Source organism: Sebastes umbrosus, chromosome 10 (assembly GCF_015220745.1).
Source record: "Sebastes umbrosus isolate fSebUmb1 chromosome 10, fSebUmb1.pri, whole genome shotgun sequence".
Lineage (NCBI taxonomy): Eukaryota > Metazoa > Chordata > Actinopteri > Perciformes > Sebastidae > Sebastes > Sebastes umbrosus.
In genome coordinates, this window is record NC_051278.1 from 20,795,025 (window position 1) to 20,820,538 (window position 25,514).

General features: G+C 40.7%; 1 protein-coding gene and 1 long non-coding RNA gene across 3 annotated transcripts in view; both read right to left on the reverse strand.

The window, feature by feature from the left end:
* grid1a (glutamate receptor, ionotropic, delta 1a) overlaps positions 1 to 25,514 on the reverse strand; it is a 327,001-nt gene that overhangs the window by 175,055 nt on the left and 126,432 nt on the right. The gene's annotated exons all lie outside the window — the stretch shown is intronic.
* On the reverse strand, positions 385 to 17,702 carry LOC119495292. The gene is made up of 3 exons (XR_005208426.1): positions 17,692 to 17,702; positions 9,610 to 9,615; positions 385 to 1,954 (listed from the first exon to the last, which is right to left on the reverse strand). It is a non-coding gene; the product is annotated as an uncharacterized LOC119495292 (long non-coding RNA).

Genomic DNA, 25,514 nt, shown 5'->3' on the forward strand with positions numbered 1-25,514 from the left:
TGCGTATGCGTCATTGTGCATGTGTGACTGTCGGAAAGCAGCAAAGAGGACTGGATAGTCACGGAGGCATGAGATGCCAAGGAATCGGACTCGTGTGTGAAGCTTTGGTGAGAATACACCATCATGATGTGTGTAACCCCCCCGACTGACTCTCTTCTTACTGTCTCAGGTGTGCGCACTTGGAAATTAGATCTTTAAAAGTGCAGAACCTGCTCTAATTCAACATTCTAATAATAATGTTGGAGTTATCAAAGTTGAGTTAATTAAAGCATTAAGGGAAAACGTTATTCGAGCCAAAATGAGCACGAGAATCTCCACCGTCTGGTGAGCTATACTCAATAGGCCATTTGCCTTTTTTTTCAAGCAGGCTTATGGACGCTCAGTTATGTCTGCATGCAGAAAGACTCAAGGTGTGAAAGTCATTCACACTTCCATTAGGCCGTTTTACTCGAGGACCAAGTTATTGTGAGTATTCTCTCGGGTGTAAGGACACCCCAGTCGAGTAGAATGAGACGAGGTGATTTCATTTCAGTACAATTACAGTGTGATCAGATCACCCTATTACACACTCTGCGCACAAATTCAGATGTCCTGCAGGCAGGAGCCATATTCATAATGTGATACTGATTTAGTAAAAGATTAAAATTGATTTCTTAACTTTTTTTGCACAAAGTTTTTGATTCTCCAAGTTTTATGAATCCTGCATGTCTCACTTTCTCTGTCTGTGGGTGTGTGTCGGTGGAGGGATGAAAATGTATGAGCCAGGGCTGGACGATATGGACAAAAATGTTATCATGATATTATTTTTTATATTGATCGATGATGATAATTGTCACCATATACATATTTATTATTCATAATGCTCAATTTACAGTTTTAAGAGTATTCTCTTTAGGACGTTGAACCCTAAAGAAACCAGAAAGTTAATTAGTAAGGGCCATGTTGGCGTGGACCCCGACAAGGCCTAACCGCATCGCCCTGTCAGGGTTTATTTCACAACAATGACCCGCTAGCTGTACATTATCCTGCTTATTACACGGCTACTTATTTAAGAAATCAATAATGTGACACAAAAACGGTCCGCCAGAGTGCAACATCAGAATTGCGCCCATAGCAACGGTCTGTTATACATAGCAACAGTCTGCTATAAAGACATAACAAACCGTAGAACAAGTAGGCAGAGTGGAGAGAAAAAAGAAATACTGGGAGAATCGCTTATCCTGCTTTTGACTTCAAAGTTCTAAATCAAAAGCTCATATCAATACATTTTCGATTCCGAATCAAAATCCTGACACTGCTAGTTGTGACGCTCAAAATGATTTATTTATTTAACAGCCACAACAGTAGCGACAGAGTATGGTTAGACAGATTGGCTGTTCATCCAGTGTTATAAATCTCATAACTTTATCATCGTTATCATGAAAGATTTTATCGTTAACATTTTCAAGATTGTTTTATTGTCCAGACCTGTACTAGATCATGGTCTATTTATGATGCTTTAATGTTTTTGTTCTGATAAGGGGTATAATGTTTCATTAAATGGAATAGGAGGGGATCATTTGTGCCACATTACCTGTCAATTTCACTTGGAGATGACAGATGAAATGGCATACGGTTTGGTGATCGCGTGCTAACTCACCGGATTAACAGTCCTTGACTGCAGTGTGTGTGTGTGTGTGTGTGTGGCTGGATGGCTGTGTAGGGGGGAAGAAAGTAGGGTGTCTCCTGTAAAGGTCACCCAGTCCCCGATTAGACATCAGCAGGCTATTAGCAACAAGGGAACTGCCACCGCCTTTCTCCAATCAATGAAAAGGATGCCATGTAAAAGGACAGCTACCAATTGTATCAGCCTATACCATTAAATCCACCTTCACAAATGAGTCTGAACTTCTAAGCAGTGAGGGAAATAACACTCAGAATTTACCTCAAACCTCTTTATAGCAGAGTAACTCTGCTGCAATAAAATAGATGAACTAAGAAAATGAATTAAAAATGTCTTGAGGTTGAATTGGATAATGGTTTGCAATGCTATTACAGGGCCTATAAACGGTGGTGTTTCATACGTGGTAGACAACGCCGTGTGTGCGTTCAGGAATCTGTGAATATGTGCCATTTTCTTTTAATTCTCTTATCATTTAATGTTTCAGGCGAACTTAGTCCTGGATTTTTAAGCCTACCGCCACCACTGAAACACCTTAAGAATGCCTCACCTCCAAATCCCTTCACACATAAATGCACAGCCATAATTGAATTCCTCCTTTTTCAGAGTAATCGGCGAGAAGCCCTCACCTCTGGCTATTTTTATGTTCATGGTGCTGCAATTCAAAGTTTGAATGACAGTTGCATTCTGATGAGGTGCCTTTATGACTAACCCCCACCACCACACACACACACACACACACATACCCATGCATACATACATAATACACACATGTTGAATCACACTGCATTTCTCACTGAGCGGACAAATCTTTTATCTGTCACCCGTTTCTCTCATCTCTTGATGACTTCATTTGAATGATGCCCTTGAGGAGAAATAGTAGAAAGAACATTAAGGAATGCCCAATGTATCCATGCATGATGCCTCCAGGAGTCATTGCAATGCTTTGAGTAGCTTGGTGATCTATCATAGAGTTGTTCTGATACCAGTAATGGAAATGCATCCGATACTGCCCATAATTCGGTATCAGGTATTGGCGAGTGCACCAGTCAATGCACCAATCTGAAACCATAATTTATTAACCCAGAAAAAAATCAACTTGTTTAACCGGAAATCAATTTTCCTTTGCTGCTCCTAAACAGAAGTCTTCACTGTGCTGTTGCCCTGGAGGTATCATGGCTGCCACTGGCAACTACTGTTGTAGAGCAGCAAAGAAGAACTGATTGTTGATTTAACAGCTGTTAAATAATAATAATAATAATAATAATAATAATAATAGTAACAATATTAATAATAATGATAATAATAATAATAATAATTACTGTTAGCACTGTCAAAGTTAAAGTGATACGTAATTCGTTTTAACGCCACTAATTGATTAACTAACAACTAATTAACGTAACTTGCGATTTTTAGATTGTAGCGGACTCAGTTTTAAAGCTAGAGTAAAGATACTGGCATCATATGAAACTAAAAAACCTAAGGGTACTCGGCTAAATAATGCTCCAAACTTGCGCTAAGTTTTGGCGAGGAGAAACTGGCATGGCCATTTTCAAAGTGGTCCCTTGACCTCTGACAAGATATGAAAATGTGTTCTATGGGTACCCACGAGTCTCCCCTTTACAGACATGCCCAATTTATGATAATCACATGCAGTTCGGGGCAAGTCATAGTCAAGTCAGCACACTGACACACTGACAGCTGTTGTTGCCTGTTGGACTTGAGTTTGCCATGTTATGATTTGAGCATATTTTTTTATGCTAAATGCAGTACCTGTGAGGGTTTCTGGACAATATTTGTCATTGTTTTGTGTTGTTAATTGATTTCCTATAATAAATATATATATATATATATATATATACATTTGCATAAAGCAGCATGTTTGTCCACTCCCATGTTGATAAGAGTAATTAATACTTGACAAATTTCCCTTTAAGGTACATTTTGAACAGATAAAAAATGGGTGATTAATTTGTGATTAACAATGGACAATAATGCGATTAATCATGATTAAATATTTTGATCGATTGACAGCCCGAATAACTATATATTCTTTTTTAATCACGCCGGTATCGGATTGGTACTCGTTATCAGCCGATACCGCAAGTTCAGGCATCGAAATCGATATCGGCAAGAAAAATTGTATTGGTTTAATTGGTTTTGTTGAGATAATCAGATCCATCCAGAAAGATAGAATGCCATGGCTTTGGATGGAGAAAACAGAAATGTGCTATAAAAGATCAAAGAATGAGAGCTGTCCATGAAATACTTGAGTAACTCTAAAAACTAGACAGGCTAATTGGACGGGTGCAATTAGTGGGGATTATTCTGAAGAGCACTTAACGGGGATTGAATGGCTTTGTTATCTGGTTCTAACTCGGGTATTTCAATAGTAGTTTTAACATTACACACAATGACAAAAAACCTTCAATAGAGCGTCAAAAGTCTGACAGCGTATCATCCCAAGCTAGCCCTTCACCAGTAGGATTACAGTAATTGAAAATAGCAGCGGGTTTGCATTTGCATCCATTTTTGTATGGCTAAAAAGGATTAGTGTTGAGGGTTTACAAACTATCATCCAAGAACTAATGGTGTGATTAGAACGTATTTTTTCTTGTTCAGTGAACAGGTCAAGTGGGGGACTAAACTAATGTAGAGGGGGTAGCGATAAAGCACCTGCCTTCTATCCTTTTCATTTCCGTCACTCCAGCTTTGTTTCAGATCTGCCTCACTTTCTCATGGTCCTCCAGTGTGAGTCTCAATCTTCCCTTTTTTTTCTATCTCACTCTCACTTTGGGTCTCCCAATCTATTTCTTTCGGGCCCTAATTTCATCAGCAGTGGAATGTGGGACACATGGGCTCCTTTTCATCTCGACCTCGTAAAGATGTGTGAGGAGCTGGAAGCTGAGAGCCAATCTTAGGACAACAGACAATTAATCTCCCCTTTTTTTTCCATTTTAATCTCCACTCTCTCCGTCTTTACTCTGTTCTTCTTTCTTTCAACCCCCTGCATCCTTCTACACCCAGTTATCCAGGCCAATAAGGAAACAGGAGCCTGGTAGTTATCTGTAATTCCAATTACAAAGACACAGTAATTAGACGAGTATCAGAGGTCTAGCAATTACAAAAGACATCAGCTCCTTCCAATGACTCTGTTTTTCAGCTACATCCACACTAATACGTTTTTCTTTTAAAACGACAACGATCTTCGTCCAGACGGGCGTTTTAGGGGCCGTTTCAGAACACATCTCCGTCCATACTACCAACCTGACCATTCACGTACACTGGGCATGCACATACCGGTGTAAACAGGAAGCAGTGCTGGACACAGGAACTGATGCAAAATGCTTGAATAATAGCTGCCCTCCTGTGCATGTAGGCAGTATTAGCATTATGAAATGCAGAATGTAACTGCACAACAGCTGCTAGCGTAGACAACAAGGTCAGCAACGCTGGGAACTCGTTATCCATGTTGAATTAACCACTGGTGGTCAAGGCTGATGTAGTTTGTTTTCTTCCGGAAAAGGTTCACCCAATGGGGCATGATGAGACAGGGAAGGACATGTCATGACTGATAAGATCCAATTAAGAAGCGAAAGTCGGTGTCTGCATTATCGTTTTCAAAAGGTCTCCATTTCTGTCCGTCCAGACTACAACGCAACGCCTAAAACGGGGTCAGCAACGTTTTCAAACGTCTCCGTTTTAGGTGCTCGAAAACGCCAGCGGAGTGTGAACGCTAGGGACAGATGTAGCAAAATGTATGTGTTTTAAAACAAAAACATATTAGTGTGGATGTAGCCTTAATTAGTCCAGTGCTTGAAAAAAAAGTTATGCACAAATCAAAACTGATTCATACTACTATTTCTTAATTGAGGGAAATAATGATCTGCCTTTTTCCTCCTGCACATACAGTATGCTGACAGACTTAAATCACTGATATGATTTCTCTGCTGCTGGAACTCCGCTCACAGACATGAAGTAAATCCATTGGTTCTGCAGCTGAGGTTGCCAGGAATAGACCCTTTCATTCATCCACAGCTAAATAGCCCATTAAAAATATTATCTAGTGTCTCCTATTAAAAGCAAAACATAATTATTGTTACTAGGGATGTTAATAATTAACCGTTTAACCATTAACCGACACAAAGCATTTTAACCGATTAACGCTATCGGTTAAACGGTTAAAATAAATATTAACAATGAATTAAAAAGCTGAGAAAAACACAGAGGAGCGGCACGTGTCTTTAAGGAGAAAAGCTGGTCCACCTTAAGAGCTTACCTTAAGAGGCTACTTTGCAAATAGGCAATTTTAGAAACACGAAGAGCAAATGTGTAATTCCTTGTGTTGTGGGTTTTTATTACTTTCACTTCACAATGATGTTAGCCTTGGGGCTTAGTTCAAACTATGCACCAAACTGAATGACAAAAAAACTGTGCCTTCAAGGATTAATATTTTCAAAAACTACAGCTGACATTAAATTGTGCTACCAAATCATTTTGAGCTAACAAGCCAATAGGTTTGCCACACAGTCATGCTAGATACATTTATACTGTGTCTCTCTGGAAGTGTGTGACTGTGAGCTAATTTCCTGGCCTTGTTGAGTGTAATGTTTTGGTTCAAAACAGACCGTTAAGAAATGAATATATATATTCTAAGGGTGCATCAGAATTGCAATCGTTTGCAGCAGCCAGATTTATAATCTTCTTAAAGGGATAGTTCGGGTGTTTTGAAATGGTGTTGTGTGAGGTATGTATACATAGTCAGTGTATTACCTACAGCAGACGGCGGTCGGTACGCCCCCAGCTTGGAGAAGCAAACAGGTGTTACCACACAGAAGCAAAGCAATGTACTGCTGTGAATGGGGCCGGCAGCAAAACGTATTCTAGCTACCTAAAAGAAAGGCCCACCTAAAGAAATCAATATCACTTTAAGTGTACACTATATTAAGAATATTTGCACTGCTTTGCCTTGCCATCAGCCAGCCCTTTCTGACTGTATCTATCTATAATCTTGCCAAGGCCACCAGAATCTGATGTACCACTGCCTCGATCGGTTAATTTGTTTAGGCTAGGCCTGCGATGTGTGATATCATTGTTGTCTGTTAGTATTGTCAGTCTGGTTGTCTTTAAATACAGAACGGGATTATAATTCAATATTTCAAATATAACTATGCTAAATGTTGTTTCTAAAGCAGCAAAAGTAATGTTTACAACAGCAAAATCACTGTATAAACTCAATATCTCACTGGAAACAATCTTAAATGTTAGTAAAATAAATAATATTCCTGAGTGAAATGTAAAAAGAATGAAGAACACAGACATGAGTCAGTGTCGGTCATTCCTCCTCCCTCTGCTGATGTGATTCACTGCCTGCAGGTAACGTTACTGCTGGTAGAGAGAGAGGACGGGCTGCTTTGTCCCAGCCTGCAGATAAGTTTACAAGAATTTTAAGATAAGTGGTAAACTGAGCTAAACAGTTTGACTACATACAGGCAGCTGTTTTTTTTTTTAGCTTGTGTAGCCGAGGGTTACTTTGCACATATACTTTATGATAATAACACAGAGGCTCCATAGTCTGCACCCAGACAGCGAGACCTTGTCAACAACAGCACATCACCTCTTCACACCTTCCGTTCCAACCTTCACAATAAAATCCCTGCATGGACACATACACTGGAACTGCTTACCGGAGGAAACTAAAGCCATTCAGAGCCTTCACTAAGAGGTACCTCAACAAAAATACTTGTTTGTAACAATTCGCTATTAGCCGCGCTAGTGCGCTGTGCCTGTGTGAACATAGCAGCGGTGGATGAGAGACTGTGGAAAAAGCAGAATGAAATATCGATTTTCTACATGTTTACATCATGTTTATGCTTGTTGAACAGGTGTATTGATAAGGTATAGGCTTTATACTTGCAAAGGTTTTACTGCACTTACTTACAGTAACAAGTGTTCGTTGAATTCAATGCATGAATGTGTGTGTGTGTGTGTGTGTGTGTGTGTGTAGACCCGTGGCCCGTTTAATACTGGGTTTCGGTAACTATCCATAAATAAAAGGATTTATCTTATTCATCACGGCCCAGGAAGTCGTTTGCGATGTGTTTATCGTGCATGTTTGTATCGGGATGATAATGAAAATAGGATTTATCGGTCAGCGCTCTGGTTAGTTCGGATCACCAAAGTCACGCAATAGTGCAAACAAACTAACCGATCGAGGCAGCAGTAGACCAGCAACCCCCATGTTCTGCAAGGCAAAATTACTGTTTTTTTTCAACGGAGTCTGGTGGCTTTGGCGAGAGAATAAAAAACAGTTCCCTGTCGGAAACATAGACTGTATAGCTCTCTCATTGCAAGATAAACCGGCGAAAATATTCTAAATATAGCGTACACTAAAACTGATATCGATTTTTGTAGGTGGGCCTTTCTTTTAGGTGGCTAAAAAACGTTTTGCTGCCAGCCCCGTCCACAGTAGTACATTGCTTTGCTTCCGTGCGGTAACTCCTGTCTGCTCCTCCAAGCTGGGGGTGTGCCGACTGCCGTCTACTGTAGGTAATACACTGACTATGAATAAGTCCCTCATACAACCCCACTTCAAAACACCCGAATTATCCCTTTAAGAAATTATATATCTGATACAGACATCAGTAATCATTACTATAAATTAAATATTCTAAGGGCGAGCATCAGAGCTGCTGAATCGTGCATAAGCAATCGTTTGCAGCAGACAGACTTTAAATCTTCTTAATAATTAAACATTTATAAGGCTGCAAGCTATGAGTCATCAGCAGGAGTTTGACATACACTTTTTTAACTGACATTTGATATTCAGTCTGCCTCAGCAGTAAAAAACACCAAGGAGGTCAGACAGTGAAATAACCCCTTGATTCCCCCTCAATCTGAAACACCATGAATATGTGGTGACTTCTAATTATGCATTTTCTTTGTCATCCAGTTGCCCCAGATCACTCCACCCCTGGCTGGAGATCTGCATTATCGTGGCTTGTTCTATTATCTGTGTCAAGACTGAGAGGTGAAAACTAAGCCGGGGATTTGAGTGCAAAAAGACGGAGGGTGTGTGAACTGTAGATCCTCTGAAAAAATGCCATGCTTAGCTGAGCCAAGCTGGCTTAGTGCTTTCAATGGGTGATCGCATTTCTACTCTTTCCAAGGGAGGCCTCGGCATTAGAAAGTGCTTACTCGCCACGGACGGGACTGGACTGTGCTGTGACGCAAACACACAGCTTGTAGAAATCAAAATTTACAACCCCAGAGCGACATATAGTTTGTATCAATGTAGTGGGGATGCACCGATTTACTTGACTTGTTGACTGCCATTGGCCTGGTGGCAAATAAGATGACATTCGCCGACGGTAGTGCCCCGATGTTTATCTGTTGTGTTGCATCAATTTTGCGTTGGCTAGATGTTGTAATGGTTATTTGCGGTCGGTCTTGGTCAACAGTAACCAACTGCTGATTCAGAGAAGAAGCCACTGGCTGGACACGACTCTGGCATGACGGCTGGTGCCGTGCGCATGTGTGATTTCTTTACAAAGAAAGATCAGCAACAAGAACGTTATGTTCAGTGACAAATTAAGCAGTAAAACAATGGATTACAAGATTTATTAAAAACAATCACTGCGGTCTGAATGGGAATGAACCTCGTGAGTGCGTAATGTGTCACTAGAAGCCTGTCAGTCCAGCGAGGGGTGACGCAGCACTCAGTGCGTTACAGTGGGACCATCCTCCATGGTGTGCAGCTCGTGCAGCAGTCCGTCCCCTCATACCGGGATTCAGTTTCGGTTGAACGGAGTACAGCAGCACGTCAAGGCAGCCGCGACTCCGCCGTGGGTTTGTCCAGCCTGGACAGCTGAGGCAGAGAGACCCAAGGCTGCGCCTCAGCAGCGTTCTGCTGCTATTAGTCCTCTAGTTAATCGATTGCAGATCATGACAGCGTTCTCTCGGACGGATAAAAAAAATAAAAATGAAAACTGCTCAGATGGATCGCCCAATATACTTGGGCAGCCGTTAATACTGTATATGAGCAAGTAAGTAAGAGCAAGCAGAGCAAGTAAAGTCTATGCATGGAAAACACTGATTATGTTTCTAATTGCTTGATTAAAAAAAATAATATTTTAGTAGGGCTGTGTATAAGTACTGAAACATTCTTCTCAGGTAGGTGTATAGAAGCTGAAAAGGATTTTGAAGCGGTTATTTAAAAATTAAAAAAAAGAATCTTTTTCATGTGAAAGAAGGTAATATCAAAGGTTGTTTGACAAATTTGTATGATTGATTTTCTGCTCATTCAAAGACAGTGTAATGAAATGCTGAATAACTTTAAAACAGCATTTTATAATGAAGTGGTCTTTAGTTTCTCCGGCACAAAAATGGGAATAAATAACAGCAAAAACAAAATAAACAAAAACATTGGTATCGGTAAGCGGCCAAATAAGTTTTTTTAAACGTCGTTATCGGCCCTGAAGTTTGCAATCTGTGCATCCCTACAATGTAGGAAGACTATTCAAAATCAATAACACAATGGATAATCAAAACAGAAATGCTGCTACAAAGTGACCAGCAGGGGACACCATCCAACCTTGCTGTACCGTGAGGGCAAAAGGTCAGAGTCAAGGGGAACGAGGATCGAAACCAACTACATCAATTACATATTAAGCAGACTACAGAGTATCTTCTTAACAACCACAGTAGGAAAGGCAAAAAGAAGGGCAAAAACCCATTACAGAGGGCACACTACAGTACGGCAATCAATGTCACTTAACACGTCATAGTGAACCTAGCCCACTTAAGCTGGAGCGAATGGTGGTTGAGCACTCAGCAATCTTAATTAGTAAAATATTAAAGGCCTCTAATAGGCACTTTAGCTTTGATGGATGGTATGGACCTTTCCCACCCATTGTGATGTCACAACAGTGACCTGCCCCTTCCGACCCCCTGCGAGGAGATGTGAAGGGAGTGGAAATGTCAGATTTGAGTGGTGACGCAACATTAGTAAGTGTCTGTTTTCTACCACTCGACAAGGAGGCATGAGTCCATGACGTGCTGATGCATCCTGCTGATCCCACTTTAAAAAGGTGCAAAGGTGAACAAGTGACATCAGTCTGACCTAAATGTCATGGTCTTGTCTTTTCATTGCGTTTTTACATCTTGTATCTCTGTTTATATTATTACTTTGTGACCCCATTACACTCTCTCCTGCATGTATTTACACATCTTTGCCTTTTTTTTTTGTGTCTCAGCTCAATATGTCTTGCTATTTCTGTCTCATGTCCAGTCTCTCTGCACTGACCTTGAGCTGATTGGGCAAAGATTGATCGTCACTCAGATGGAAGGAAAGGAGGAGATAAAAAACTGAAAGCAAGAGATAGAGACCCAAGAATGAAAGTAGACAGTTTATTTCCTGTATGCCATCTTTCTGGGACTTGTGATGAAGGCTCTTTTTTAGCACCACTGGACAGTATTAATTACCCCTTCTTTCTACAGAAGTACATTGTAAAACCTTTAATTTATTACACTCCTCCCCCTAGCTGCTGTGTAATAACAATGTTATTCTTAGGCAACCTCTCATTTATACACAACGATGAACACATCTCCTGCAGATGTCCATGTTTCCAATTCCAACTGGCATCCAGCAGAACTCACTGGGCAGACAGAGTCCACACTCCATATTAAAACCAGACAGAATACAGAGTGCACTGCTCGACCTGCCCGTCAGCCAAGACAGATGCTGACGCTAAAACAACACATTATGCTGCTCAATTAATGATTGAAATTTTTCAGCTACAAAATAAATGATATTGGCCAGGGCTCCAGAGTGCGACCAAAACTCTGTCAAGTGCTACTAAATATTTTCATTGGTCGCGCCGGTGCGTCTCACAGGTCTGTCTCTGTGTGTACGTGTCAAACCGCGCACTGTACTCCTCTTTGAGCAATATCACAACCATAAAATATATCGATAATTCAAAATGAAGAGAACTATTGATTATTTTTTTGTCAAGAAAAATGTTGCTGTGCCCGTTACACCTGTCCCCGGCCCTGAACGGCCAAGCCCAGACCCGACATCACCGGCAGAGCACCGCTCCCCAACCTGTCTCCCCGGTCCCCAGTAAGATGCTTAATCCTGATCAGAGACCCATTTCACAATTGGGGAGAGCAAACGGTGTGAATGTGTGTGTGACATCTGTACATTTAATAACACAAGACAATTTGAACACTAATTTCTTCTCTGCTCCAATGATCGCCAAACAGATGATCTGCTCTGCTCGCATCTCTCTCTCTGTCACTTGACTACACACTCGCTATGCACTGTAAACATGTAGATACCTGACGGTACCGTAGGTAGACTGTTTGGGACACAGTAACATAAAAATATCAATAATGCTACAGTGTGAATAACAAATCCGTGTTGAAATCATCAGGACGAGAGCTTAACGGGAGGTGCCATTGTTTTACATTATGATGCGTTCAGGCTCTATTCGGTAAAGATGAGTATCGGGCAAAGGTAAATTCTAACGTTATCATGATGTGTTCATATGTAATCTTGTAAAAATGTAGTTTTTGGTGAGAAACTTGAATAAATCCAGTTGTTTGAAGGATATGTTTTCACGGCGATATAAAATAGATAGAGAGGAAATTATGACCTGCAAATGGTAATAAAGGAGTGGATGTTGAAGTACATGGGATTTATTGTTTTACTTTTGATTTTTACCGTTGTATTGAACAAGTATCGTGGAAGTATCGGTGCACCTAAATTACGTGCTGGTGCAACCTAAATGAAAAAGTTAGGCGCACGAGTGCAACCAATGTAAAAAGTTAGTTTGATGCCCTGTTTGGTTAATCACATATACTTTATTAGTAGAAGGACTTTCTGCAGGTCTCTGGCTGTCGAAGAGTATTTGATCCACTGCAGTCACATACCTTTGCCTTTAATTATAACTAACTTCACCTATACCGCCTACATCAACAATGAGTACCCTTGTGTGAATGAAAACAAACAATCTCTCACTAGCTTTCCCTCGGTAGAAGTACTAATAATAAGTACAATATTGACACTTTCATCCTTGCTCAAGTGTACAGTGGGACTTAAGTTTACTTAAGTTAAGAAGTATGTAGGTGTTAAATGTGATAACTATTTCAAATCGAATCATAACGGGAACAGAACCTTGTACTTTAACATGTAAAAAGTTATGAGAGTTACAGTAGAGAGTACAGTATCACCATCAAAGGAGAAGAATTCTTTGGAGTACAAACGTCATGGAAGAAATCTTCAGACGGATGCGCAGTTGGCACGTTCTTGTGCATGTTTGCATGCGTCTATCAAAGAGAAAGCGAGCAAATCCTGCACTTCAAAGGAAGCATCAACTGTTGACAGGTATTCTCTTTGCAGGCTCTTTCAACAGCTCTCTCTCTACTGGAAGAAGCACAACAGTTGTGGTGAGAGTACGTACAGTAGTTGATAGAGAAAAGCACCTGAGGCTCGTGTGTAATGTTTTATGGAAAATGCATAACTTCGGTGCCTTCACATCAGAGCTGTGCTCCTCCACACTGTTGAGGCTTTGAGCCAGCGGAGCCATTAGGGCTGTGCTGTACTTTTAGACAGTGTTTACTGGGCAAACAGACAAAACATCACACAGCTCTGTTGACAAAGGGGAGAAAAAAAACATTGCGCAACAGGACTGCGCAACACCATAGCTGGATCCTGAATACAGAAAATGTTCAGAGGTGATATAAAGACAAATACAATAATGGAATCCAATGCAACGTAACCTCAAACTGAAGCCTTCAATGTTACCATAGAAGTAACATTTGCACTTCTATGTCTCCTATAGATGTATTCATATAGTGTGCAACTAATTATGGTTGTGGAGGTCTGAGTGGTGGATGGTTGTATAGATGTTTCCCTTGAACTGGTGTATGCTCCATCTCATTTTAATAGGTTCCATATATATATATATATATATAATGAAGCAACACGATCCTGTACACTTAAAGAGAATTTTCTCATTATTATATATTGCGGAGTTTACAATAAGAATAATCATTGGACTGCACACTTATTAGTATGGAGCAAAAGAACACTTTGACAAATGCAGAACATGTATAGCAGAAAAGGGGTCATAGCAATGACAAGGTTTTGCAAAAGCCAAAAAGAGAGTACTGAAAATAGGAATGCTTTGGGCGAACAGCCACATACACCAACAACAAATAAAAAGAGGACTTTTTTTAATAGTGTCTTTAGTTGTTGAAAGAAGGTGATGTGGGCTTTAAAACTTTTATTTCCTTATTATAACAGCAGACCTTGGGCACTTTACCACTCTGAACACAAAGATGAATGTGTCCTCTATTTTATCTGACAGATTCGTACTGTGTGTACTGCTGTGAGATGAAAATCAAAAAGGACTAAACGGCAGTGGCCCTATTTCAACAGTGACCGTTACTGTACGGATAGCTAAAAAGCTGAGCAAAACTCAGAGGAGCGGCTTGTTACTTAAAGGAGAATAGCTAGTCCACCTTAACAGCCCACCTTAAGTGAGTCTGAGCCGGTGTTACAGGATACGGGAGCATGGCTTGGAGGAGTTGTAGCATTTATTCACCGACAATTAAACTGTACACACACTGCGCTGCTCCGTTTACAGAATCGATGACCGACGCACTTCCTGGGGGCTTGGTGCGCACCCCTTGTCGCTTTCCGGGTCCAGTTTCGACCAAACCATTTTCACAATAACAGCAGGGGGTGGGGGGTATGAGACGATTAGTTGAAAGGTGTTTTAATGATACCAATATATGTATTTATCATGTAAATATATTTAACTTGTACTGTCAGTGATATAAGTGTTGTTCTTTATCCCATTTAAGGGTCAAACATAGACCTTTACATGGGCCTCACTCCCTGGCCTTGGGCCCACCCTATCCATGGGCCTGGGGACAGCTGTGCCCTTTGCCCCTGCCTGACAGCGGTCCTGCTCAGTTGTCGGTTTTGCGCAAACACTGCAGCTGGTGATAAATGATGGATTTAACCTGTGTGTGCATCAGCTTTTCGTTGCAGCTGGGTGGCTTGTTAGGCACTAAAAATAGCACCGCTGCATGCGACGCACTAATCTTGTCAGTTATCGGTTAATAATCAGCTTATTTTGGCCCAGACCGGCCCACACACACCACCCATCTTTGAGCTCCCCTATGTATACCAACCGTGCTGCTCCGTAAAGACACTAAAGCACATTGAAATGCCACTATTCCATCATATACACTAATCTTAATCATTGCATATTTTAATGAGTTTGCCTGCCTGACTGTAACCATGATGTGAATTATTGTAAAGAAGAATTAGGCATCTCCAGCTGTGACCGCTCCGTCCTCCACACAGCGATTTCCTCATTAACGTTATTGTGCCCTTCTGGTATTAGGTTTAAATCTGAAATATTGCCAAAGAAGCGCTTTTACTTTTCGCTTGAATACCAAATCCTCCGCCATCGTCTTGTCTGTCAACTCTCTCTCGTCACATGTGTGAAATCTCCTGCTACTCCAGTTTTTTATCATCCGTCGTCCAAAAGTGTATTGATAACACGCCGCTGATACGCGAAGGTGAACTAAATGGGTTTTATTTCTGTTAAAAATGCAAAAATGACGGTGGGGGCGGTGGGCAAGTAATGTAATGGGTGTGTGCTCGAAACACCATGTAACACCGGTAACACGACTACCGGGGCAAGGCTAGTGAAAAAAATCGGCGAAGCGTTTCAGAGACGGAGAGAAAATATTGATAATAGTTTAGCCTTCTGCTGAAGGCTGCAGCAAGGTCACAGCTGTTCTTTTTTTACCGCTAATGAAAAGATAAACACACCGATGGAAAGCTGAAGATCTTGCCGTTCTAAAGTTGTATTGGTTGTCATGCTATCATGAAGGCAAGGGGGTGAAGTTTGACCCTGAAGTGACCATGCTCCTTTTATTTGGTTTTCGCATTTTTCTCAGGTTAAAAGCTTTTAAAAAGTACCCTTAAGAAATTAAGAGGTAAAAAAAACATCTCTGTGATCTTTTGACAGCTGATTTAATCAGCTTTAACACACCTTGGAACTCATCAAGAGTCATAAAATCAGTTTTCTACATCATTTTGGAACATTTAGCGCCTATTTGGCAGCGCCCCAATATCTATATTTTTTTCTAACATATAAACCTTCATCTGTGCCAAATTTGTTGCTTTTATCGCAAAATGCACAATTGTTACAAATATTTCAGCTTAGCTGCCCCACTATAAGCAGAAGGCTAAACTATTAGCAACATTTTCTCTCCATCTCTGAAACGCCCCGATATTGTAGTGCTCGCTAGAGCCTCAAATCACAGTATGTCATCTCAAAGGGCTTTACAGGCCCACCAATTTGCAAAGAAAAGAGGACGGTAGTTCTCATAGAATTGCCGCTATATATCGGGATCACAATCATAATCAGGATGATGTTTGAAATGATGGACTAATACTTGTATTGGTTACTGTATGAAGTGCGTGCATATGGCCGTGCTCGTCTGGTGGGAGGGGCTTAGGACAGAGAGGGTAGAACTCCAGGATGAGGGCTGTAGAGACACACAGGAAGGACCATTCATCATGTGTCTTTCCATCCGCCCCCCAGTTTCATGGTCCTCCTGTGTGATTGATAGTCAGCATAACTGTGACTAACGCGTTGTCCGACTTAATTAGCAAAGATGAATGGCGGCGTGTTGAAGCAGTGTCAGCCTTGTTTGTGAGGAAGCCTGTGTGTAGAGGGCTGCCCACCAGAAGCAGTGAAGAGTAAAACCACAGCACCTTGCCAACGCAGGTTAGCGCTCACTGCACAGTGTGAAAGACGAGGCAAAGTTAAGCTATTCAGTGCATCAAGACAGGCAAGAATTATTGATGTGCAGGTTTATAGTCAGGACCACTATATCACATCTTCAGTCACCTAACCTACCAGTCCTCCGATGTCTCTCAACACTCAGATAGATCATTCTATTAATCATACAGACAATGACCTCTCAGGGGGTTTGACCAAAGAGTACCACATGTTGCTCTATAAATCATTACACAGCATTACATAACTCTTATAACTGTTGCAGAGTCAAAAAAATGAGACAGGGCTTCAACATCAACTCAAATATGCAAGGCTAGTGCAAAGAACTACTAATAATCCCCCACTGAAGGATAGTTGTGTCGTTGACTCATTCAGTCAGAAATAGCAAGCGTTTTCACACCACAGTGGCAGCAAAGTGGAATTACTTTTCAAACTGACCTCTGTTAAACAGCCCACTTCAGTTAAGGATAGCAGCAACACCTAAATTTAAAAGAGAGATAGATGCTACTGCATATGCCACACAACCAAACAATGCTCTGTGATAAACTAGTGGTCTGTCCAAGTTGTTTTTTTGCTTTGTTCTGCCCAGTGCATTTTGGGATGGGCTGTACCCCCATGCGTATGCCACATTCTCGGCTGTATTCTCCTTGAATCACAGTCTTAAGCCCCTTTCAGACTGGATTTATATCTCTGAAGGTGGACTCTTGCAGAATGTCCCTCAGTGACAAGGCACGGAGAATAGAGAGCTAACCTGTGAATGTGCAAACTCTGGATATTGTTCTGCTGCTGTGACTGACACATCTCTTCAATAACTGTGCCCTTGGATAGCACAACAGGAGCGTTGTATTGAGGTTTCAACACACACAATCCGGCCTCCTTTGGGAAAGCCAATGACAAGGAGATTACAGCTGATTGTCACATCTCACATCCAGAGTGTCAAAATCACTGGGAAGTAGGGCTGGGATGATACACCTATCACCCGATTCAATACTATCATGATACTCGGGTGCCGTTTCGATGTGTATTGCGAATCATACACTTCTAGGGACTTTTACTTGGGAAAATATCGAAATTGATAGACTAAAAATGTTTGATTTTCAGCATGTATGTAGTCAGAGATGTCCTGAAGTCAAATATATCAGTCATTGTAAGGCATTGTTTATTACATTTTTTCCAACAACCCAAGAATCAAAGAATAAAGACATTTCCCTCACAAATTACTGGTATTTCCTTTTTAATTTATAAGGGGCACGTAATGTTTTATACTTCTGGTGAATATAATCCAATCAATCTTATTTCCATGTATGTATTTTGTATATACAGTTCCCTTTGTCAACACCTTATTTTGAAAACCGGACTTAGTCACACGTGTATACTTCCACTAACTTTGCCAAGTATTAGATGATACATTCTTTGTCCTACCCTAACCAAAAAATGTTGTCTAAAGATATTGTCAGTAGCGGCAGATAGTTACAATGTGTTTTATATTTTGTGAATGAATGAATAAGAACAATTTAAACGGTTTGAGAGGAAAGAGGGAAAATAAATAACCGTACAAGTTTGAAAAATTTTAATCCCTGCTTTTTCCATCAATGAAGTCAATGAATTATTTGCTATTATGAGACTCTGTAGCAAAAGAAAATGAGTACCTTGAGTCCCAGTGTTCTGCCTCAACAACAAAAATCACTCTCTGCAAAAACTTGATTGTTTCAGGCTGATGGTTTTTCAAATGATAGAATTTCCCCACCAGCATTTGTTCGTGCTATTCATTACACAGAAGAAGAAAAGGCCTCTGGGGACATGGAAAACACAATTTAACTAATCTAAATGATTCTGGATTAAAAAGGTCGGAACAAAGTTAGCTGTGTGCAATGAGGGTAAAGTGATGCAGAAAATCTCCAATAGGCTTTGTCAACAACTTGAAAGCAGGTGAGAAATTTGATCCAAATTGAACTGCTGGAGTAGACCTGCAGACACGTGTTGAAGACATTTTAATTTAATCAGAGAAGTAATGTGCTAGATTTGAGAGAGGTGAGGAGGAAGGGAGGCAGAGTGAGCTTTGAGAAGAGTACTCTCAGTTTTATTGTTTTATTGCCATAATATACATGACAGGCACATATTGCACATCACAAAGAAAGCCATCCTATTGTCCCTATTGTTATTATAATAATTATTATTGTTAGTAGTAGATTTATAGCAGAATTCTGCATGTGAAATAGGGTTGGGCGTTATTGAAATTCCTCTACTGATGATATTGCTTTAAGAAAAACAATATATGAAACTGTCGTCCAAAAAAAGCTGAAGAGAGATGCACATAGGTATAAATATCTATGGACTGGAGAGAAATATGCAATATCCATAAGTGGCCAAAACGTTTTGGGCAGTAAATGCTATTTTGCACAAGCTGAGATCAATCAAACTGGTAGTAACTGCCCTTGAACAGTCTCGCTATTGTTGACTGTCACGTTTATAATTTGTGGTAGGAGTTTTCATCCAGCTGCTCTTTGTGGATGGAGTATGAGGCAGACTTGCATATTCTGTTGGATGGTGAGTTTTAAGATGGGAGTCAAGATTTGTGGCGTTTCAACTTTAGTCCCGACTTTTTTATTGCGCAGCTTACAAATCATCTCATTTGCATTCTCTGGCTCTCCTTTTTCATTTGGTTTAAGACCAAAGAATCGCCAAATAGGCACATTTCCATTCTTTTTTTGCTAACGTGAGCGAATATCTTTCCTGCTGGAGTTAGGGCTACCAGATCAGTACATGGTATCGGCTGAAATGGTTTTGGTTTTTATTAATAAACTGCATGCCTCACTGTGTGAAAGTGACTGGACCAGGCTTGACTTAAACATTGCTTTCCAAACTTTGTAAAACAAAATGTAACAAAAAAATACAGTGCTAAAATTTTACTGAATTATATTAGAATAATAAAATTGTACACCGGCAACTTGGTAAAAATAAATCATCAAAATTAATAGGAATTACAATTCAATTGTAAACCTTTTTAACGCAGCAACAAATTGATCCAAATTTAAAAATTCCAGTATATATTATATATTGTATACAAACATAAAATTGAATTGAATAGATCAATACCATTTTCACCGATACCCGATCCAGCTTAAGTCAGTATCGGCCCAATATCCAATTCGGTATCTGTGCATCCACAAACAACTACTTATTTTTTTCTTTTAACCACATTCAGAAAGCATGTTGGGTCTTTTTACAAGTGTAAACAAGGCCAGTGGGCTGTCAGTTTATATGAGTTAGCATCTGTGGCCCTTGAGAGTAGTGCTCAAATGTTTGTTACACACTGACATCTGGTACCGACTCTTTGCTCAGTGGACAACATATGTTAATGTGGTGATTTAGTTTGAGAAACAAAAAAAGAGCACTGGGATGTCAACACTGACAAAGCCACGGATAAAGTGATGACAACAAAAACACCAATTACCCCAAAAAAAATGTGCTTCAAACAACCAATTTGCAGTCGTGATAGACAGCAGATAAGATTCAAAACAAAAACATAAATATACTTCCCACCACCAACCCAAACTCTCCCCAAGCCTTTCGCCAGCATGAATTTGGTATCATTTGATGCCCAGAGGAAGTGAGCCACGAGGCTGCACCCGCCAAACTCTCGGCAGTCTGGTTTAGCAACGGGGCCTTCCATTTTGAGAAAATTGTATAGCACCACTAACAAGATATCCAGCCAAACAGAAAGGATAACAAGCTGCATGGCAGAAGAATGCTCACACATGCATCTTGTGTGGGCCAGGGTGGCAAGACCCCGACTTGCGAGGGGTCAACAGCCATTTCTGAATCCTCTCCCTGAAGCAAAAAGATGTAATATGAGCCAGTTAAGTATTTTTGTAACACCACAAGAATAATGACGAGCCACTGAAAAGTGAAAATGGTCTCCCTCCTGTTTGTACACACACACAAACATCTGTACATATCCGCGCTTAGACGTCCAGCTAGCCTGGCGGTGACAGGGCCACGTCACGCTGTACTAATGGACCCTCCTGCTTTTTAAATGAGATCATGGCTCTCTGCAAATGAGGCGCGGAGAGAAGGGCAGTGGTCGGCTGCTTCAAAAACCGTCACCCTGGACTACTCAGCGGCTTGGGTAAACAAGAAAACAGCAACACACATACACAAAGCCACGTATACACACAGAGGTTTCTAGCTGCCAGACTCTCATTAAATCATCAACTCCTCCTGAAGTCAACTCATGAGGTGGGTGAGGTGCCAGCAAGTCAGCAGCACCCCTTTTTTTCCATGCCTCATTTACCCAGGACGGGTGTCACCAGAAAACTAGGCACCATAAATATTTACATGCAGGCTACGGCTGCAGCTGGGAATGCAGTCTGCATGTTCAGTAGTTTAAATGTATTTATCTATTTATTTCTCTAAGTCGGTGTATAAAAAGATCATAAATATTGAGGGAAGAAAAAAGAAAATCCCTAACATAATAATAAGGGATGATGCAAAATATATTAGAGCTTGTAAGACGGGAACAGAATAACATCTTTGCAGAAAATCTAAGCAAATGAAAAGAGATAATAAGCAAATACAAAGATTTTTGTTTCATGAAAAATACACTCTCATTCTCTGATTTAATAGCAACCTACACCAGACCAGATAATCCACTTCTCCAATACCAATGACTCTCTTTTCTTTATCCACTTCTATTTCTCACTCTATTTGTGTTGTCCATAATAGAAGGAGGCCATTAAGTGATAAAGCGTGAATCCATTACGTGCTTTCAATCTCTCCTCTGACCTGTGAAAACAGTTTGGCTTTTGTCTCATGGGGGGGAGGAGGGTTCGGAGTGAAAAATGAATCATTAAAGTGTGCGACAACCTCTGCCACGGCGGCTGTCACAGCGAGCCACTGCAGTTAGACTTGGCCGAACCCACGGCGGGGCAGAATAAGTGGACAGACCTATGACTCCTATGACCGAGGCACCGCAATAAGGCCACCAGAGGCTGCAGGCTCAGCAATCATACAGTCTGTCCACCGCAAAGGCAAACAGAAAACTCTCTCGGAAATATGCTGCCGTCTCCACAATGTACCCTGGCAAGAGGTGAAATCTGATGTCATCTCATGAGTGGAAATGAAATCATGTACATGTCATGTACAAATTAGGTATCGCAGCACTGAAGTGTGCAATAGAAATTACATAGAAAAGATTACCTTGGTTATGTTGTTGCACTTTAATATACTGTGTGTATATATATATACATATATATTTTAGATAAATACTTCTAATTGATATTCGTTTATGGCCATGAATAACAAACAAATTAATTTGAATTTGCAATGACTTATGTGCAAAATATTTTAATTACGTTGAGTTTTACTAATTGGAGTCATGTGTTTTCATTAATTGTGATAAGAAGAAAAGTACAGTAGAAAGAGAAACACAAAGAGAGAGAGAGAGAGAGCTCCCCGGCTCTCTGGAGCGCTGTACCCCTACAGGCTGTTGTCTGGCAAAAGCAGCGGTGCCGGCGGCGCGGAAGTCCCCGGGGACCGACGGTACAATAACCTTTTATTTTGATGTTAATACAATGTGAGTTTCTGATGCCAGGTGTGAACAGACGTACTTTAAGCTGTCCACTTGCGATCCTCTCACTGAGGACGCATGTTAATACCAGTTCTGAACAGGGCCAAAGAGGCTCCTTCTAAACACTTTTCTTCTGCTTTATCCCCTCTTAGATCTGCTTAGACAGAGTGAACATATTGGCAGGTTATTGACTAACCCACCTATTTTATTAGAACTTAACGATATGTCAAAGTGCCAATCGTGTAAATAGCCATGGACGAGCCGAGATCTTTCCCTATCCAATTAGCTAGAAGTAGAATTTGACAAAGGTCAAAGTCGATCAATCAATGGGCGTTAAGGTCAAAGGTGGATCACTTGATCTCCATATTTCAGTCATCTCAGTCCTTTATCTTATAAACCAATGTGCATTAGGTCTTCAGTTCCTTCGTGACAAAAGGAGAAGCACTATCAGGAAACCTTTTTCTTTCTTTTCTTACCTTTCTTTTTTACACTACACTAGGGGTAGGCAACCGTAAGCACGTTTTTCAATGATGGCATATATATAAGATCGGCAATACGTCATCCAGAGTAGGCTCTCATGACCACGCCCCACAATCCTGTCTCCCTCATAGATGGTAACAGAGTAAACAGAAGAAATTGAAATATGTCTACTTTAAACAAACTGCTAATAGTAATAATGCTATGCAGAAGAGTTGCTGTGTAGTCGGTTGCACCAACAGTAACTCCAAAAACGATGATCTCCCATTTGCTCCCCTGCCATGACCTAAAGAAGATATAATAGAGGTGCTTTATGGCTCCAAGCTATACAGTAGACCAGACCAGCATAGCTTCATTGCCGAGGCTGCGTTCCATTTGGGGGGGAAAAAGTCGCCATCACAGTAGAGAAAACGGAAAATGATGAAAAGCTGTTGTGTGGCGGGTTAACTGAGGGTTTCAAACTGAGATTTGAGGTACAAACGATACGTGAATATTCACTGTCAGTGTGGTAAATCGCTAAATGATGGTGGCGACAGTGACAAACATGGCTAGCTAACATTAGCTGGAGTGTGATCCTGCTGCAGTGATACAGCCATACATTGAAGCTTCAGTAGGCAACAATTTTTTGGCATCATTGGGCAAAAGATAACCTTTCAGCATATTGTAATTCAAGTGTTCTGAGAGAAAACTAGACTTCTGCACCTCCTCATGGCTCTGTTTTCAGGCTTTAGAAAATCTAGCCCATGACAGAAGACTTTGACCAATCGATTGGCAGTTGATCAGACCAGTTGATATAGCACACTGATGCACAAGAAAATGTAAGATTGGCACTTCATATCAGAAAGGTTGCCGACCCCTGGACTATACTTTTAGTAAAGAAAATCAAAACTTTGCTGAGTGCATCTGCGTATAATTGAAAACATGCTAAATCAACATTTACATGAGCCAACTGGATTTCAAGGATATTCTCAAATCATTTTTTTTTTTTTTAAAGTTATTTTTTTGGGGGCATTTTCCATTTTTATTGACAGGACAGTGGATAGAGTCTTGAAAGGGGGGAGAGAGAGAGTGGATACGGAAAGGGCCACAGGCCGGATTCGAACCCGGGCCGCCGCGGTCAGGACCAAGCCTTAATACATGGACGTCCGCTCTACCAACTGAGCTAACCCAGGCGCCCCTCAAATCATTTTTGATGGGAATCCTTACCTATGGAAATAGAAAGAGTAGAACGAACATTCCCAGATGGTCAGAGCGGCTGCCTTTTATATGTGTACTGTTGACATTGCAAAGAACTGTAACCATTGTAGCGGGCTAACTCATTCTATTTGGTCAATGCACAGTGTTGAGTGCCATTACCTTTTAGTCAAATGACCTTGGCAAACAGTTCAACGTCCGTTCTACTCTCATTCTTTTTCTACGTCCTTGCCTCTACAGACACAATAGATGTGGTACAGACAAGTATGCTAGAGTCGGGTTTTGCTTGCTGCAGATTCTTCCACCGCTGGATTGTTATAGCAGAGATTGAAATAACGGCCTATGAGATTGGTAAAGGACGAATGAGTTCCAGCAACACAATGATGTGTGTTGCTCTTCTTATTTCTCTGCAGCTACATCATTTTGAGTTTCTTTCAGCCGAACCTAGGCCACTGCTCTGTGCCTTCAAATCAATCCAAAAAACAAACTGCTCTAGTGCTCCTCTAGGCTCGGTCCAGAAGCTAACAAGATAGTGAACAACATAGATAAAGCACTGAAGTATCAATTTACCAATTTTGAGTTGTCTCACCTGTGTTTTCTCAATCCATGTGTGAACTTCCTCTGTGCTAATTTCCACCAGTTTGGCATGTGATGCTGATGGATATAAACGCTTAATGACTACATGATTGCTTTTATTTTGTTTATTACAATACTTTATTAATTTGAGTTATTTTTAGGGCTGTCAAAGTTAACGTGATAATAACATGTTAACGCAACGTTAGAGTGAAGATTGGCATCATATGAAACTAGAAAACCTAAGGAATACATTGGTACCAACCATGTCATACTAGCTTGTTGCGAAGGAGGTTCAATAATGCTCAAAATGTACCCTCAATTTTGGCGAGGAAAAACTGGCATGGCCATTTTCAAAAGGGGTCTCTTGACCTCTGACCTTAAGATATGTGAATGAAAATGGGTTCAATGGGTACCCACGAGTCTCACCTTTATAGACTTGTGCCCACTTTATGATAATCACATGCAGTTTTGGGCAAGTCATAGTTAAGTCAGATGCCCAGAGGGTAGGTCGGTCCTTTTGTCTCAGATTAAGCGCACAACATCCAAATTGTCCCCCTCAACAAAAATGTAAAACACAAACACATTTGCCATGATTGAAAAACTGACAATGCCACTTTGTGTCTATTAAAGCACGGCCAGCTCACTGGTTGTGCCATGTCACACCATGTTTGTAGGCTATTTTTAAAAAAACAACCACAACATCAACAGCATAAACACAGCATCACAGTTTGCTGGCAGGCTTTTTTTCAGGCTATTATACTGGCTGGTTCAAAGGGAGCAGGTGTTCACAAGGCCTTTCAGAACAAGCCAGCCATCCCAACTTAGATACATCTCAATTGCCTCTTACAGGTGGAGTGGTTGGCAGTGTGCAGAAAGTTATCATTCAGGATTTAAATTTGAGTGTATTTTTAGAGAATGAGGTGGGAGGAAGAAGGAGATGGCTGCCAGACTGTTCTCAAAACACCACCAAAAAGCAAGCCCAAAATGAGCGATGCAACAGAACACTTGCAGTGAACAACAGGATTCAGGATACGGAGTAAGACACAACTTTTATTTTTTGAATTCAAATCTATATCAAATTGAAAAAACATCCAGTGATCAGGGGACAAACCTATAAAACCGGTCAAGATATACACACTTCTTTATTGAGTGTGTCTCAATTTATCACTTTTAAGACTGTGAGCCAGCTTTCAGAGAGATTTACTGTAAG